The following is a 12,218-nucleotide window of genomic DNA, read 5'->3' as shown; positions in this document are numbered from 1 at the left end:
CTTGGCCAGCATCAGGGACATCTGCCATAACATCGCTGGGACAACTGATGGTGAGCTCATGGTCCCACCTGAGGACTATGCATGGCCAGAACAGGAGATGGGAATCCAAGCTCCAGAAAGCACTATCCATAGTGTCTGCAGGTCACCCTATGGGAATGCTCTGAGCATTGTTTCTTTTGCCATCACTGCATAGCTGAAGAAAAAGTCTCTTCTTTTGTTCTTATTTTGTCAGAATAAGGACAACCTCCTTCCTGCTCTCACCCTGCAGCAAAGTCTTGTGGCAACAATAAAATAAAAAAGGAAACGACACTTTTCTAAGAAATTCTCAACCTTTCTCCTGCACACACTGTTCCTGCGGTTTGGTTCGCGTTTAAAAGAGCTCCTGTCACTGATACTGTTAATTCAGACCCCATTAAAAAAGACTCCTCGGTAGAAAGCTGAGGTTTCTCATCTGTATTTCTTCTGCTTGAACATTTCTACTTCTGCTCCAAGTTTTCTCATGCATCTGAAACTGCAGTGGCTCTGAATGGTTTTCAAAATGCCCAAAACCAACCAAAGAAAAAGCAGTTTTAAGGCAGTGTCAGAGAAGAGACCCTGGAGAGTCTTGTTCCATGCTGAGGTATTCTGCATCAGAATAGCGCATCCTGCATCAGCCATCCTCATCCTCTGTAGAAGGGGACATGACAGAGTTGGAAACATTGCATTTTTCATGTGGTTTTGTATTATTAAAGTTTGTTGTTTTTTAATGAAGTTCATTATTTCACTGAAATCTTATGCTTAGAGAGAGACATTGAGCTCCAGTGTTAGAGGCCAGTGGGAAGCATTTCCCATGCCATTGAAGTATGTTGAGGCTTTCCCAGTTTATACTGAGACGAAACCAAGATGTTCTCATTAAAAAGAGCAAAGCAGAATTCCCTTGTGTTTAGGGGCAGTCCTGTAAGACAATAAACCTGGACCTAGCTCTGGCTTTTGCTTGAGCTAAACCAGCAGCTCATGTCCAACCCTATCCCGCGTTCACCAGGGAAGCACAGGAGTCGCTCATGCACTGCTGTCCCCAACCTTTATACATGTGTTGAGAAGGGACATGAGTTTCCTTGTCTTGCACAGAGCCAGGGGAGCGAGGAGTGGGGGGAAACAAAGGGAACAGTGAAGAGCAGAGGGCATTGGACTGGGATGGATGGGAGCAGACCTCAGGGAGAAGGGAGACAATCAGACCATCACAGTCCCTAGAAAGGGATTGCTGACATGCAGAGGAGCATAATAAAAGTATGGGATCACAGGCACTGCAATCTCTGGTGCCCAGAGGTTTTCCAGCTCTTGACTGTGCGTGTGGGGGATCCTTACTGATGAACCCTTGTGGGGGGGCCCAGTCCAACCACAGCAGTAGCATTGTAAGTCATGGCTGTGGAGGGAGGATCCCTCCTGTTCCATAGAGTGTATGTGCTGGAGATCTCCTTTATGGTGTCACCAAATGCTAAATCCAACCCAAGACAGACAACAAGATGCTATTAGAATAACAACGTAAGTCTTTGTCTTCAGAATGACAAGTCAGTTCTGATGCAAAAGGGAAGGAGAGGGACCATTTTTAAATGCATTTGGTCAAGAGTTCTAGGTTTTGTTCAAAATCCATTCACTAATGAGATCCAGCCCAAATTAGGAAAGGAAAGTGGGTTCATTCAGCAAATGTGTCTGTTACTCCTCTGATTAACCAAAAACATGGTGTCTAGACAGTCTTTTTTCTATTTGATCTCTCAGAGCTAATAATTTGCCATGTAAAAAAACTCTCTAATGAAATCCAATGTGCAGTAACAAAGACCAGCTTGGCATTGACAATGACACCTTTTGCTCCAGTTCATTGCAAACAGTACCAGAGAATCACCTTAATAACACAGGGAGGTTTTGGTGAGTGCTGTTGATAGAGCCTGTGACATTGCTTCTGTGCATCAGGCTTTTTCATAGGCTGCATTAGTGGGACTGAGCCAACCAAAGGCTCAATCTGAGAGCTCATCAGATACTAATTTGCTGCTAGTCCTGCTATAAATAATGCATGTCAGTGGGGAGCTGAAATGGCCCTTAGTGGAGTAATGCGCTCGGGCTTTCTTCCTCCCGCAGAGGCCAAACCTCATGTCTGTGATGGTACTGTAGGAGAACTTTCAAAACCACCTCGGTGGCTTATGGTCATTATAGGAAAGTCACTGGGATTTAGGCATCTTTTGTCTCAGTCAAGGTGTTTATATCGCTGTCAGGCTATTTCCTCCTTTACTGGCAGGAAACGGTGACTGAAAAGCAGAAAGCAGGCAAAAGATCTATTGGGGTTTTCCATGGGGATGAGATGGATTCCCTGCAGGGTTTTCCAGTCACGCCAGTAAGGACCAGCAGGTCCCCTCAGTGGAGGAGACAAGACCCATCTCAGCTGCACTGTCCCTAGTGCTGCTGGAGAGGGAGGTGTGAGAGAGAGACCCCCAGAATCATCAGCAGGATGCTCCTGGCAGGGATGATTCCTGGCAGGGATGGGGAGGATGACTCATCCTGACCGGCCTCTGAGCCCCAGAAGATGAGCAAATGATTTGTCAAAATTGATTGTGAGAAAGGTGATCAAAAGATTTTCTGGAAATCCGTTTGAGCCTATTTTCCCCCGTCCAAGAGCAGTATCCAGGTCATCCACTCTTCCCACTACTGCACTGCCTGCGTGGTTGGGTGAAACCTAGAGCTTCGCCTGCAGAGCTGTGCAGTCTGTGACTCTCCAGGTTTTCAGTACAGGGGGCGGTTTTAGTGACAGACTGGGTATTTTTGGTTCCTGTTCCACCTCTTCTTTCAGAAGAGGTTTCAAAGCTCTCAGCTGACAACTTCCCTGCCTTGTGTGTTTTAGTTGGGGTTTTTTTCTTCCTTATTTCTTCACTTAACTCCCTCTTGTGTCCCTTTACAAAACCCTGATGGAGCTTTGGCCTTTCTACCCACGAACAGGCCACAGCTGCATGAAGCTCATACTGTTCGTGGTGAATAATGTACCTTCCCTGTAGCTTTCTTCCCTTCCCTTTACTTCATTTCAACAGTGCTGCAAATTTTCTTGCAGACTTCCAGTGTCTGATATAATAAGAGCTTTTGCTGCCTGTTTTTCTGTGGGTATCTGGTTTGCCCAGTAGTTTAGTGCTCACACAGCAGAGTGGGTGATGTCCACCCTGAGATGCTGTGCCCTGTACCACAGACCTCTCAGCCTTGTGCCATGCACAGTGTGTGGCCCCAGCAGCACGTGGTCAGCCTGGAGCAGCAGCTCTCCCTTGGTGTTCATGGTGTTTGGCTCCTGGCACAGTCCTGCTCACCACACTGGGAGGCTTTAGCAGCTCTGGGGTAAGGACAACCCATCCTGGGGAGGCTGCACCTCTGTGAAAAGGGCTGTGTTAGAGGGACAGCATCCATGTTGTCCATAAACTCTTCACCCAATACATGGCTTTTCATAGACTGGTTTGGGTTGGAAGGGATCTTAAAGCTCACTCGGTTCTGTCCCCCTGCCATGGGCAGGGACACCTTCCACTAGAGCAGGTTGCTTAAAGCCCTGCCAAACGTGGCCTCCCCACATTTTTATGCATTTCCAACCCCTACATCCTTCACAAGGGTAGTTTGTTCCCTCCATTCATGAAATTTCCATGGGGCAGGAGAGGCACCCAGGGATGGTGTTGGTGGGCTTGCTTGGCGAAGGTCCTCAAACCATGATCACTCTGGTGCTCTGCTGTGCATGGGCAGTGCCTGAGCACCTCATCACACTTTGGGGGCCAAGGTAGCAAGCTGGATCCCATAGACTAAGGCAGGAGAGATCCAGCACATACGCAGTGGAGGCCAGTGGTGTTCATGAGGTGCAGGGGGTGAAGTGGGGCCATGCCCACACCTAGTGAGGCAGTGCCTGGAGATCATTCAAACATTCAGAAGCTGGTTTTCCTCCTTCAAAGGTAATTTTTTCAAGGAAGTCCTTCAAGCTGTCGTAAAAACCACCATACCTTTGATACAGCTTCTTGGGATCTCTGAGGCGTGTCTCCTGTTTGTATGACAGAGTTGTTAAATAACAACATGTCCAAAGGCCCTGAGCATCAGCCTTTGCAAGCTTCACTTGGGATTGAGTTTGAGATGTACGCACATCAGGAGCTCTCCCAACCCTGGGTGGCTGCCCTGGGCTTCCATGTCCCCTCCAGCCTGCCCCACAGTTCATCTTACCCTATGAACTCCTCATCCCCAAGGCCAAGCCCCAAGGCATGGACTTGGGCCATACGGCCAGGAGGAACCCAGCTCCCACACGGGGCAGTGGCCACCACCAAGTAGTAACAAATTCAGCCACCAAGAACTTGGGTTCGAGTCAAATCCCGGGCTGCAACACGAGAGTCCCCAGCTTATAAACCAGCGAAGCAGCAGCCCAGCGTTGTTTGAGGGAGGATTTAGGAAATCTAGCAAGCTGTTTTGCTGTTAGATGCTGAAAGGGGAAGAACAGAGCTGTAGTAATTTTATATTTCTTTTTTTCCTGAGTCCCTTTTTATCTTTTGGCAGCCCTTTGTACAATTAAATAGCTCCACGGGGATGCCATATGTTGCCAATAGTTTTACACTTCTCAGTAGTGGGAGGCTGGAACACTTTCCAAATTGACATGATAGGAACTCATTACAAAATTCTTCTCTAAGAGGAACAGCTAAAATGTTCTGTCAAGGAACTGAATTAAAAATAGACCAAATGGTATTGTTATCTCCCCAAAAGAATGCACTTGGCATCACGCATTACATGGTACATCTGGTGGTACATCTCCAAATCTCCGGAGGATGAACACTACCCTGGAATGGCTGTAAGTGGTGAGGTGAAGAGCTGCGTCCAGACCTCAGGTACGAGGTCTGAACTTATCTCCTGTTCCCTGTTGCATCTGAACGACCTTAGCTTGGTCCTGTCACATCTGTTACCCTGGGCTCTGTGCTCCTGCAGGGATGGTCCCAGCCCGCACCATGAAGGGCAGCTGAGGAGAACCTCGTGGGTCTGTCTTCACTACCCTAAGCTCCAGGACCTCACAGATAAGCTTCTACCCTGTGTGCTGGAGCAGAGGTTCACCGAGTGCTCCCCGGGTCAAAGCTAGAAAGTGCCAGATCCAGCAGCACTTCAGCGCAGGTACCTGTGCACACACAGCTTGCTCCAGATTCATTTATTTTCCCACCATTTGCTGTTTTCATGAAAATATGAAATTTTGCCCTCCCCCTTCTTCACCTTATCTTTGAGTGCCCTGCTCTTGTTTGCTCAGTGACTCCTCTCTGCAGGGCGGGTTCCTCATGCTGCTGGGGGGCCGGTGCGGACACATGCAGCGCACAGCTCTGGGCGGTGGAAGGGGCATCACATAAGAGCTTGATAACAGCTATTAAGTAAATACCACACACTGGAAAAAAACTGCTTCAGTTCAACCTCAAACAGGGTGGGGTTAACTATCAGAGCAGAGCTGTTTACCTTGGGCTGCCGCGCATGAAGAGGGGGGCTTTGAAAAGCTGCTCTTGTGAATTACTGTTTTGCACAAAGGCTTCTGCTGCACAGCAGTGACAGCTTAAATAAGCTGAAATTTCTTGGAAGGGTTTTCTTGTTGTCTCAGTTGTGCCTTTACTACAATCCCAGAGCATCATTCACACGATCAGAAATTGCCGGCGTGGCACCTACTACAATTGCCAGTTCAAGCTGCCCCTTTATTTACTCTGATGCCATGTTGATATTGAGTTGGTTTAAATAGAATGTGTGTCTGGTTCCTACTTGAGTTTAAACTGAGAAATGCAGTAAACCAGCAGCAAAACAAGGAGTTTACCTGGTGGCGGTCTTTGGGCTGATGAGGAGCAGGTCAGGGTAAAAGCCTGTTTGGGTTCTGGGTGCCTGTCCCTGGAGCGTGCAGTGCAAAACTGCCCTGGGACTCCAGGATGCGCCTGCTCTGGGGCTGTGTTTGCTGGGCAAGGTGTGTTCACTTAAGCTACATGACATGTTAGTGGGTTTGGACCCTCCTGGGAGCCAAGTGAACACATCTGTGCTTATGGACTTAGGGCTCTCTGAAGCCTGTGTCCATCAGCCAGATGCAGTAGGAAGTCAGTAGGGCAAAGGACAGGCTGTGGCCTCTGTGCAATTCAGACAACTGGACTGTTAGATTAATTGCCAGACCAAGGGATTTCATGCATGTCTGCCAGAAAACCTCAGAGAGCAGTACCTAGCGGGATAGAGCATACCCAGAACTATGCTGTAGGAACAGCCACTTTGGTAAACCAAAGGTTGGAGGATATCTGATTCCAATTATTTTTAACTTGCCTTTTTTCCCTTGTGTCACTAAAGAACACAGGCACTCAGGCAGCTGTGGAGCAGCAGCCTACCCCTGGCAACTCCCTCTTGCTCCTTCTCTTTCATGCATCCCACCATGATGGCCCACACCTATAGGGAGAGCTGGTACCCATCCTGGCCCCCCACTGCACCTCACCATGAAGCCTGTGCATGCTTGAGCCCTGTGGGTGTTTCCTGGGGGGAGGATGCTACAAGATGCACAATGCCTTTGGTGGGAGCAGGTGCGGACCACACTGGGCCAAGCAGGTTGCTGCAATCCTGGTGTCAAGCCCAAGTTAATATTTTGCCTTCTGGACTGGATTAAGTGCCATAGGCAGGAGCAGATCAGCCTTTCAGCTCCAGCTTCTGAGGCCAAATCTGACCTCAGGCAGGTGAGAGGAGTTTAGGTTCGCCACCCTGCACAGGGCTTCTTTCTGCCTGGCAAGGGTCTCTGATCAGAAGGTGGCTGCTGAGGCTCCTGTGGTGATGCTGCCATATTCAAGCTAGGCAGGATTCAGGCAGCCTTGCAGGTCTGCGTAGAACTGGAGTGACTTCCCCTCTTCTCCTCCCTAGCCTGTGCAAGCCAAGTGTGGTCCCACGTGGGAGGAACAAGCCACCTCTGCAGGACGCACATTCTTCATGCCTTTATGGGGGTGTGCTGAGCTGCTGTGGGTGAAACCTGAGCTACTGCTATGCAGGAACTGAGGCTGGATCATCGAGTCCTGTCTCCTCTGAAGCTCAGTGAATCTAGAAAACCACCTCCCCTTGTCATCTGTGCTAAAAAATGCAGCCCCTGCACAAAAGTGCTTTTATGTCTGCTTCATGCATATTGGAGGTTGACATTAAAAGAGAGAGAAAGAACAATCCATTAGGCTCTGTGCACTAAATCCTAGATTTCAAACTGACACATCTAAAAATACCTATGATATGAAAGCAGATACAGCATGATAATTATACACTGCAGGTCTATTGTGCTATTGTACTTCACATGGGATTCCTGCTCCAGCATCTACTGCAACCGTTATAAGAGATGGAGCAAACAGCCTGGCTAAAATGAAGAACCATGCTGCTGGATTACCATCGTCAGCATCCCAAAATGCTCCAGACCCTGGTCTGGGTCTCTTCAGTATGGAGTGCTGGGATTTGGCACTGGGTAGCTCTTCCTTGCCCAGATTTGACATATTTCTTTAAAGACTCCTTTGGTGGCTGACCTGAAACCAATTTCTTGTGTGAAGTGGTTAGCATCTCTGCTTTCCTGCTTTCTGGAGAGATTTCTCATGTCCTTGGATGTGGTAAAAAGCATGTGTCACAAAACTACTGCTCTCAAATTGGCATGGGGGCAGCCACCCAGGCTCTGAACCATTTTACACTGTGGAAGGCTGAATTCTGTGTGTTTCTGGCAATTTCCTGCAGTTACAAACTCCTGTGATAATGAAGATCAAGTTGTAGTCTAATTAGTCAGTGATCTAATTTTACATAAAGAAATCCAGTAAATCATGTTCGTTATTGTACAAAGTTTGTGTTTGGGATGAGCTTTGTAACACGCACCATCCGTGACCATGTGCGTGGGCCATCCCCCAGCTTTCACATTCAAGTTCAGGGACTGGGAAAGCATGAGGAAGACTTACCTAAAAATCAAGCCCGCTGCCTGCCTGAGAACACACGGAATACCCTCGTAGTCCAGACAAAACAGCAATGGGTTTGTTTGGAAACAGCTACTTCAGTGAGAACACAGGGAGCAGGGGAGGGAGAGAGACCCAGGCTGCAAAGTCCCTGCGCATCGCCCGACTGTCCTGAGACCTGTGCTGCATCTTCCAGCCTCTCAACAATTTTCTTCCCTGTGAGGGTGCTGAGGCGCTGGCACAGGGTGCCCAGAGAAGCTGTGGCTGCCCCATCCCTGGCAGTGTTCAAGGGCAGGTTGGACACAGGGGCTTGGAGCAAGCTGCTCTAGTGGAAGGGGTCCCTGCCCGTGGCAGGGGTTGGAGCTGGAGGAGCTTTAAGGTCCCTTCAACACAAACCAGGCTGTGACTCTGTGATCATTCTGAAACAAGTCAAGGCCAGGTGCGGTCAGTGGAGATCCCATCACACTTTGGAGAGGGTGGTTTGGGAGCCTCTGGCAGGTGCAGCAGTGAGCAGGGTGCTCTGCCAGCCTCATCTCACCTTGTGATTTCAAGTGGGGGGGCAGATGGGCTGCTGTGATGAGCTGGCGATACTTCTGGGTTTGGCTGGTGCAGCAGACCGGGATCCTCGCCTATAAAAAGGCGAGCTGTTCCCTGTAATTTGAGAGCACACCAACCCCAAACGCTAAAAAATGCCGAGGCTCCCAAGCCACAGAACCAGCCAGGCCATCACGAGGTTTTCAGTTTTAACTGGAGTTCCCTCTCATGTTCCTTCTGGGTTTGGGCCACGAAAAGTCACGACACAGCACAAACTGCCCGGTTTTCAGTGAAACTTGAGCCTCTCTCACAATCACGTGTGCCTGGGAGATGGTGCTTCTGTCAAATGTCAAAGAGGGGGGAGCATCCTGACAACGGCACCAGTTGAAGCAGGTGCCTTTTCCCTTTCGTCTGCCTGCAGTGGTGTGTGCCGTGCGCGTCTCCTCGCACCTCTGCCTCGCCACCCTCATCTGCTCCTATAGGGGAGCGCACCCCCCAAATACAGCGTGTCCTTTCGCAGGGAGAGCCGGGGCAGTGAGCTCTGCGAAAGGAAATCACTCCTCCTGCTCGATGAGGAAGCCACCTGCATTTAAATGGGTCACAGTAAGCTGTGAACTTCACACGTCCCTGTGGTGAGAGCAGGGACGTGCCAAAGGGAGGGTGCGGTGTCACCTTGGGTGCTGAGCATTGCTGGCAGAGCGGGTACCAGGGCAACGGTGGCCAGGACAGGGTATGTGATTGCCGTCGGTGCTCACCACAAGAGTCACCAGGAAGAGCCCCAGAGGAAGACAAGCGGGCTTTTCATTGTTTGCTGCCCCGCAGTGATGGTCTCTCACATGTCCACCCCCCTCCTGACAGTGACCACACCGTGTTTTAGGGGTCCTAAAAGCAAACGCCATCCAACCACTGCGTTTAAAGACCAGGGTTCGAGCCTGAGTCTCTTCCTGTGCTGATGTAGCGCACCCAACCCACAGCTCTCATGCTCTCGGCTGAGCTTCGGGAGGCACCACAGCAGGGGGATAGGTCTGTGCTTCCACAGACCCACAAGTGTCACAGTGCCCTACAGGGAAACAAGCCCAGACTCATGTCCCTTTTCTCAGGAAATGTGGGGAACAGGTCCCAGGTTTCCCAAATCCTTGGCTCTAGGAGTAAGTCCTTCATGAGGCATGGCCACAAGTCCAGGACACGGAGTACCCGCTGGAGGCATGAGCTGGAAATGAAACCTTCAGAGGCTGAGATGGGCAGTGCCACATGCACAGTGATGGAGCTCATGGAATGGGATCCCCCAGTAGGCTGTGACAGGAATTGCATCTCCGTGCCTCAGTTTCCCCATCTGTGAAATGGGCACAGGGTGCTGTGTCTGTAGGCGGGGTGCTTTGGCATGCACTCGGTTAAAGGCAGGGGTAGCACACCAGAGAGGGGCAGAGCAAGCCCAAAGTTGCTCAATAACCCTCCTGGCAGTGCCAGGACCTGCAGGCAGCTCTCAGATGTGGCCAGGGATGGCCCCAGGAATGGGATGCCTCAGCCCTAGGACCTGCTTTACCGTTACAGACCTTCCTATGAGGCTGCTTCAGCACCTGCCTGGAGCAACGAGGCCCTTTTCCCCAGAGACCCCTTCTCTTAGCACTGAGCAAGACACGGACCTCAATGGAAGAGACAGGGAGCAAAAGGCTACGAGGCTGTTGAAGGCAGAACACCATTTCAGTGTCTGTATCCCTGGCTGTCTCTGTATGTGCTTTTCCTTACTCCTCCTCCCAGCTTTCAAGTACCTGTCACAACAGTTTTCCACTGGGACACCTATCCTGGCAGAAAGCTCATTTTGGATACCATTATCTGTACAGTTTCCTAAGAAAATACACTGCTGCAAGGACGTTCCTACTGGTGTAAGGTCACTCATCCTGGAGAGGCTGAGCATCTCTATCAGTACCAGGTGCACATGTTACACAGGGAGGAATTCTCAGAAAGAGGAGCACTAAAATCAGCCCTACCAGGGAATCAGGACAAAGGGAGATGCTACACCTTCCCTATTTTCAGAGCAAGAGGAATGTTGTGAAACAGGAAGAGAAAGAGAGGAGCTGGAAAGAAAAATAAAAAGGGAAAATAATAACTGGAAAGAATAAAGAGAATGTGGAAGGAGTTCAACAACATCTGTGCAAGGAGAGGGAAAAAAGAAGAGATAAAGGAAGGGGGGAAGGCAAATCCACCTGGCACCGTGGCTGATGATGTGTGCTCTGTTACTCAACGGCTGTGCAGCTGCTGATCCCGCATCCTGCCCTGCTCTGCAGATAACTGCCCAAGGGACCTTTGCCAGGGAAACTGGCCACATCCGCTCGGGTTTATTGTTTCTCCCTGTCCCTGGAGGATCTTTGGGTGTGCAGGCCCAGGTACATGTTGTTTGCAAACCACCTGCGAGGAGAGACGCTGCGTGTTGTAATCCTCTCATAGGGATGGCTTCCTGGCTCTGCCTGTAACTAAATCCTGCCACAGCCCCCTTGAAGAGGGGAGGAAAATTTGGGAAAGGACTTCAGTGCCCACCCTTAATGCTTAAAGGAAAATGCTCCAGGGTAAGCTCCAGAAATCCTGTGTAGCTTGGCTTGATTCTTACAGGATGAGCTATTCCTTTGCAGCTTCTCATAGGGGTAGATGTGCCAAACAACCGTAGATTACTGTCACTGTTGAGGTCATCTGGAGGAACTACTCTGGGTTCTCTCTACAGCTCAAATCCAAGTCTATTCAAGTAGCATAAAATAAGACAGGCAACGACAAAATCCCCAGCCTGCTTCCCCACTGCTTATCCTGCCACAGCCATGAATTCCCATCACTGGTGTGTGGAGCACTGGGAGCAGAGGCAAGGGCTGGTCAGGCCAGCTTACCGGAAAAGGTGTCTCCAGTATTTGCCATCAAGAATTGAAATGATATTTGTTTTCTGATAAAAGGTTGGTACTTTGCTCTTTCGCAAGCTACTTTTAAGAGCAGTTACTCTGGGGATTAATTTAACTCCTTTGAATAACCTCTGTCCCTGCCTCTGCCAACACATGCGTAGGAGCTGACATAAAACTTCATGAATCCCCAGACTGGTTGTGTTTGGATGGGACCTCAAAGCTCATCTCTTTCCAACCCCTGCCACGGGCAGGGACACCTTCCACTAGAGCAGCTTGCTCCAAGCCCCTGTGTCCAACCTGCCCTTGAACACTGCCAGGGATGGGGCAGCCACAGCTTCTCTGGGCACCCTGTGCCAGCGCCTCAGCACCCTCACAGGGAAGAGCTTCTGCCTAAGAGCTCATCTCAGTCTCCCCTCTGGCAGGTTCAAGCCATTCCCCTTGGCCTGTCCCTACAGGCCCTTGTCCAAAGCCCCTTTCCTGAAACTGAAAGGTATCCAGAAACCCTTGCTGAGGGAGAGAAGATCCATCCCAAATGAAAGTTATTGATGAAATGAAAGTTATTGAGCTCCAGAAGGAGGCTGGCAATTACTGTGTAATACAAAGAATCTCATCCCTGCAGAAGTTCCTTCAGGTCTGGGGACCCTCTCTGCAGCCACAACTCCTCAGCGGGAGAAGGGACCTGGAAGGGCCATCCGGGATGCAAAGCCCAGTCCCACACACAGAAGTGGCTGCATCTCCCAGTGGGTTTGGTTCCTGGTGCTTCACATCCTCCCCAAGGAGCAGTGCTGCCCACAGCACTTCCTTCAGAGGAGGCACTAGCTGGTTAATCTGAGAAAGTCAAATAGGGGAAAATGACATTGGTGAACACTAT

Source organism: Pezoporus wallicus, unplaced genomic scaffold (genome assembly GCF_028554395.1).
Source record: "Pezoporus wallicus isolate ANWC-B61680 ecotype Strahan unplaced genomic scaffold, APGP_CSIRO_Pwel_v1 contig_8090, whole genome shotgun sequence".
NCBI classification, from domain to species: Eukaryota; Metazoa; Chordata; class Aves; order Psittaciformes; family Psittacidae; genus Pezoporus; species Pezoporus wallicus.
This window is presented reverse-complemented; position numbering follows the sequence as displayed.